Source organism: Chiloscyllium punctatum, chromosome 31, assembly GCF_047496795.1.
Source record: "Chiloscyllium punctatum isolate Juve2018m chromosome 31, sChiPun1.3, whole genome shotgun sequence".
Lineage (NCBI taxonomy): Eukaryota > Metazoa > Chordata > Chondrichthyes > Orectolobiformes > Hemiscylliidae > Chiloscyllium > Chiloscyllium punctatum.
Genome location: NC_092769.1, coordinates 67,379,365 through 67,385,364, shown reverse-complemented (window position 1 = coordinate 67,385,364; position 6,000 = coordinate 67,379,365). Strand labels below are relative to the sequence as shown.

Below are 6,000 nucleotides of genomic sequence, written 5' to 3'. Positions count from 1 at the left end.
CAAACACTCCCAGGACAGGGACAGCACGGGGTTAGATACAGAGTAAAGCTCCCTCTACACTGTCCCCCATCAAACACTCCCCAGGACAGGGACAGCACGGGGTTAGATACAGAGTAAAGCTCCATCTACACTGTCCCCCATCAAACACTCCCAGGACAGGGACAGCACGGGGTTAGATACAGAGTAAAGCTCCTCTACACTGTCCCCCCCATCAAACACTCCCCAGGACAGGGACAGCACGGGGTTAGATACAGAGTGAAGCGTGAAGCTCCCAGGTTTGTGACAGTGCACAGACGTGAAGATGTGTGGCCCGTCTCTTCTCACCGAGGGATGTGCAGACCTACCCCGCTGAGATGAGAGAAGCAGCGTGCTGGGGCTCCATGTCGTGAAGTCCAGTTGGGACAGAACGAAGCTAATGTGGGAAAGGGGATGATGGGGTTCAACACAGTTTTTTTTTTCAGTTTCGACACTGGGCAGCAAGGAATGGGCTGGGGGTCGGTGGGTGGGTGGGTGGGTGAGGGGGGACACACACTCACAGGGTCGACCTGCCAGATGATGACCGCGTTGTCCTTCGACCCCGTCGCCAGCTTGGTGCTGTCGTTGGAGAATTTGCAGAACCACACTTCGTTGCAGTGCTCCGTGAGGATCTGCGGGTGTAACAGGGAAACTGCCTCCTGCGAAGCCAGATACAACAATGACAGACACGCCATTAAAGACGGATTTCATTCTCCAGCTCCTCTGCGCAGCCAGAGGCCCCGGGCACAGTGCTCGCTGTGCCACCCACACACACACTCAGCAGTACTGAAACTTCCATTTGCTGGGGGCCAACACTGTCAACGCTCGGGCACTAACAACTTGAGGCGAAGGAGGAGGGGCATTACAACAGGCAAGGGGAGAACCAGGGAGTAATGAGTCAACATTAGCCCCATGGCTAATGGTCTGGGCAAAATCAAGGCCTCGCAACCCACCTCCAGCACTCTTCATTCGCTGCCAATTCCACAGCCATCCCAGTGTAGACAGACCGCACTTGTCATTACCACCGGGTCGGCTAATGCCCTCTGTCCCAAACCAAAAAGGGACTCCACCCCCCTGAAACCTCAGACGGGCAAAAGGACAGGCAGCCATTCCCCCATTTCTGTCCGTGCGGACGCTAGGACAGAGACCGAGTGCCAGTTAGGTCCGAGCTGGGCTGCCTTTGGAGGATAACCATTTAAAATTCCCTTGTGTAAACCGGAACTGAACCTGCCACCCCACACCCCAGGGTTCTCGGGCAGCACACTCACTGTGCCACCATCCTCTCGATGTGATCCCCCCCCCCCCCCACTCTCTGCCCAGCTCCCTCTCGATTTTGGATACCCCCGTTTGAACCTTTTCTCCAGGGAAAGCTGACTAACTGCGGACATCTACTGCAAACCCACCGACTCCCGCAGCTACCGGGACTACAGCTCCTCCCACCCTGCCTCCTGTAAAAACCCCACCCCCTTATCCCCAAATACTCCACTGCATCAGCTCCCAGGAGGACCAGTTCCACCTCAGAAAGTCCCAGAGAGCCGCCTTCTTCAAAAGATCACAATCTCCCCTCCCACGTGGTCGACGATACCCTCCAGCGCAACAAGGACAGAACTTCCCCAGTCCTCAGCTCCCACCCGACCAACCTCTGTATACATCGCATCAGCCTCCGTTACTTCTGCCACCTCCAGACCCCACTATCAGGGATATATTTCCTTCCCCACCCCCTAACAGTGCTCCAGAGAGACAATTCCGTCTGCGACTTGCTTGTCAGATCCATGCCCCCCAGCCCGCCACCACAGGAATTGCACAACCTGCACCCACACCTTTATGAAATCAGGAGGGGTGTGGATAAGGCAAAGAGCAGGTGAGTTTTCCCTACGGTGGGAGATTTCACAGCTGGGGGGTATATTAAGGGGGGGGGGGGAAAAAAAAGGTTTAAAAAGAAACATGGGGCAATTTTTTGAACACCCTGAGGAAGTGGTGGATTGTGGGTACACAGTTACAACATTTAAAAGACATTTGGAGAAGGACATGAATAGGAAAGGTGTGGAGAGATAGGGGCCGACTGCAGGCAGGTGGGACTAGGATTATGACCAGCATAAACCGGTGGGATCAAAGTGCTGCATGACTCCCTCATTAGTCAAGAATCTACCAAGCATTGGCTTAAAAATATTCAACAACCCTCATCTTACTGCCCCCTTGGGGATGCAGCGGACGCGACTGGGAGCAGTGACGGGGATACAGCAGACTGCAGCAGGGACCGGGAGCAGGGACCGGGGGACGGGGATACAGCAGACCGGGAGCAGGGACCGGGGATGGAGCAGGGACTGGGGGACGGGGATGGAGCAGACCGGGAGCAGGGACTGGGAGCAGGGACCGGGGGATGGGGATACAGCAGACCGGGAGCAGGGACTGGGAGCAGGGACCGGGGGATGGGGATACAGCAGACCGGGAGCAGGGACCGGGAGCAGGGACCGGGGGATGGGGATACAGCAGACTGGGAGCAGGGACTGGGAGCAGGGACCGGGGGATGGGGATACAGCAGACTGGGAGCAGGGACTGGGAGCAGGGACCGGGGGATGGGGATACAGCAGACTGGGAGCAGGGACTGGGAGCAGGGACCGGGGGATGGGGATACAGCAGACCGGGAGCAGGGACCGGGGGATGGGGATACAGCAGACTGGGAGCAGGGACTGGGGGACAGGGATACAGCAGACTGGGAGCAGGGACTGGGGGACAGGGATACAGCAGACTGGGAGCAGGGACCGGGAGCAGGGACTGGGGGACAGGGATACAGCAGACCGGGAGCAGGGACTGGGGGACAGGGATACAGCAGACTGGGAGCAGGGACTGGGGGATGGGGATACAGCAGACTGGGAGCAGGGACCGGGAGCAGGGACTGGGGGACAGGGATACAGCAGACCGGGAGCAGGGACTGGGGGACGGGGATACAGCAGACTGGGAGCAGGGACCGGGAGCAGGGACTGGGGGACAGGGATACAGCAGACCGGGAGCAGGGACTGGGGGACGGGGATACAGCAGACTGGGAGCAGGGACTGGGGGACAGGGATACAGCAGACTGGGAGCAGGGACCGGGAGCAGGGACTGGGGGACAGGGATACAGCAGACTGGGAGCAGGGACCGGGATACAGCAGACTGGGAGCAGGGACTGGGGGACGGGGATACAGCAGACTGGGAGCAGGGACCGGGATACAGCAGACTGGAGCAGGGATTGGGAGCAGCAGCTCGGAGCAGGGACCGGGGCCTATGGGTCTGGAGTGAAGCTGGCTACTGTTTGGGGAAACCAGTGAAGGCTGGTCAGACCACATGGAAGCCCTTATGGAATGGCTGCAACTTCTCAGTCTAAGGTAGAAAAATATGAAATCTGTCAGGCAGTGGGACTGGTCTCTTTATTTTTTCCTGCAATCAAGATGGCACTGTGTTGTAGACGTTTCACTGTAACTCCAGTTCTTGACTTGAGTAAATGTGACAATAAAGCTCTTTCTAACTCTCTTCCCATCCCGCTCAGAATCGGGGATAACAGGAGAGATTAGCACCTCATCTCCAGAAAAAGAATCTGGCTCAAAGGTGCCCAGCACTGGAGACATCTCCCAGAGATACCTCACAGACATGCCGAGACTTTCAACTCAAACCGTCTGCCCTCCCTCACCTGCTTCTCGTGGTCATGGACCATCTCACCGTCCCTCCTCCGCGTGGATAGGGATATGACGACGGACCATCTCACCGTCTCTCCCCCCCACCCCACTCCCCACACTGTGTGGATAGGGATATGACGAGGGACCATCTCACCGTCCGTCCGTCCCCCCCAGTGGACACACTAACACGCGCGGGGGACTGCCCACTCACTGAGCTTCATTTCCCAGAGGTGGGCCGTTTGCTGCCTGTTCCTGTTACCTGCTGCAGGCGTGGTCCATCAGCAGTGAGACGGAGTCCAGGTTGGTGTCAGCCTTGGTGTTATGGTACAGGCACCGGTCTCTCTGTAGTTCCACCGCTTGTCTGAGCAGGGTCTGCAGACGCCGGGGAGGCAGCATCACCGACGGTGGCAGGTACGCTTCGGGAAGAGAGGGCGGCATTGGTTGGTCAGATTGCTCGCTCATCACCGGCACTCGGTGTCTCTCGCTGTCCCTGCTCCCAGAATCCCCCCCCCTCCCTCCCTCCCCGGCATGGCTTCCCAACCACCAAAAGTTGATGGATGAGAGGTCACTTCACCATATGGGAGTCCCGGCAGATCATTCGGCACATCATTCAATGCTCCGTCATTCAGTCAGATCAGGGCTGATGCGATCGTTCCCACCTCCACACTCCCGCCTTTTCACCATAACCCTTTAGCGATTGGAGATCTATCGCAGTCTCGAATCTACTTAATGACCCAACAGCCCTCTGAGGCAAAGAATTCCATAGATTCAGAAGAAATTCCTTCTTGTCTCTGTCTTAAAAGGGAGACTTCTTTGTTGTGAGGTTATGCCTCCAGTGCCCAGTCTGGATGGATATGGGCCAGGTGCTGTCAGGTGGGACTAGATTGGGTTGGGATATCTGGTCGGCATGGACGGGTTGGACCGAAGGGTCTGTTTCCGTGCTGGACATCTCAATGACTCTCCCATAAAGGGAAACAATCTCTCCACAGAGGCGCAGAGCTGAGCCGCATGGGTCCAACTGGTCCATGCCAACCAAATATCCAAAATCAATCTCGTCCCATTTGCCAGCACCCGGCCCATATCCCTCCAAACCCTCCCTATTCATGTCCCCATCCAGATGCCTTTTAAATGCTGTCATTGTACCAGCCTCCACCACTTCCTCTGGCAGCTCATTCCACACACGCACCACCCTCTGGGTGAAAAAGTTGCTTTTCAATTGTTCTCCTCTCACCTTAAACCTACACCCTCTAGCTTTGGACTCCCTTACCTTTGGGGAAAATGCCTTGACTATTCACTCTATCCATGTATCTCATGATTGTATAAACCTTTATGTTCACTTCAGCCTCCAGGGAAAAACAGCCCCAGCCTGTTCAGCCCCTCCCTGCAGCTCAAACCCTCCAACCCGGCAACATCCTTGTAAATCCTTCACGCTTAACAACATCACCCCGGAGACCAGAACTGAACGCAGTAGTTCTGAAGTGGCCTAACCAATGCCCTGCACGGCTGCAACATGACCTCCCGAATGCTATATTCGATGCACCGACCAATAAAGGAAAGCATACCAAATGTCGCCTTCGCTATCCCATAGTTCCTTTCAAAGGAACGATGAACCTGTACTCCAAGGTCTCTTTGTTCAGCAATGCTCCACAGGACCGTACCATTAGGTGGGAGAAAGTGAGGACTGCAGATGCTGGAGATCCGAGTTGAAAGGTGTGGCTGGCCTGCTGGGCTTTTCCAGGACCACTCCAGCCTTGCGAACCAGTCTCGCATGAGGAATTTTGTTGGAACGCCTTACTGAAGTCAATATAGATCACGCCCACCGCTCTTGCCCTCACCAATCTTTGTTACTTCAAAAAAAAAACTCAATCAAGCTCGTGAGACATGATTTCCCACTCCCAAGGCCATGTTGGCTATCCCTAATCAGTCCTTGCCTTTCCAAATGTATACAAATTCTGACCCTCAGGATCCCCTTCAACAACTTGTCCACACAGGCTCACTGGTCTATAGGCCCCTGGCTTTTCCTTACCACTTTTCTGAAGTCGTGGCGCCATATTATGCGACCTCCAATTCTTCTGGCACCTCACCGGTGACTATCGATGATACAAATATCTCAACAAGAGGCCCAGCAATCACTTCCCTAGCTCCCCACAGAGTTCTCGGGTACACCTGATCAGGCCCCAGGGAGTTATCCACCTTTCTGCATCTTACGATGTCCAGTGTGTCCTCCTTTATATAGATATTTTTCCCCGATGGCGTGACTGATTTGCCCAGGTTCTCTAGCTTCCATATCCTTTGCCGCAGTATGCACTGATGCAAAACACTCATTTCGGAT

The 6,000-nt window shown here is 55.5% G+C and overlaps 1 pseudogene; it reads right to left on the bottom strand.

Annotated features, from left to right (window-relative positions):
* Positions 1-6,000, bottom strand: part of LOC140457175 (WD repeat-containing protein 26-like) — a 58,939-nt pseudogene that overhangs the window by 11,469 nt on the left and 41,470 nt on the right.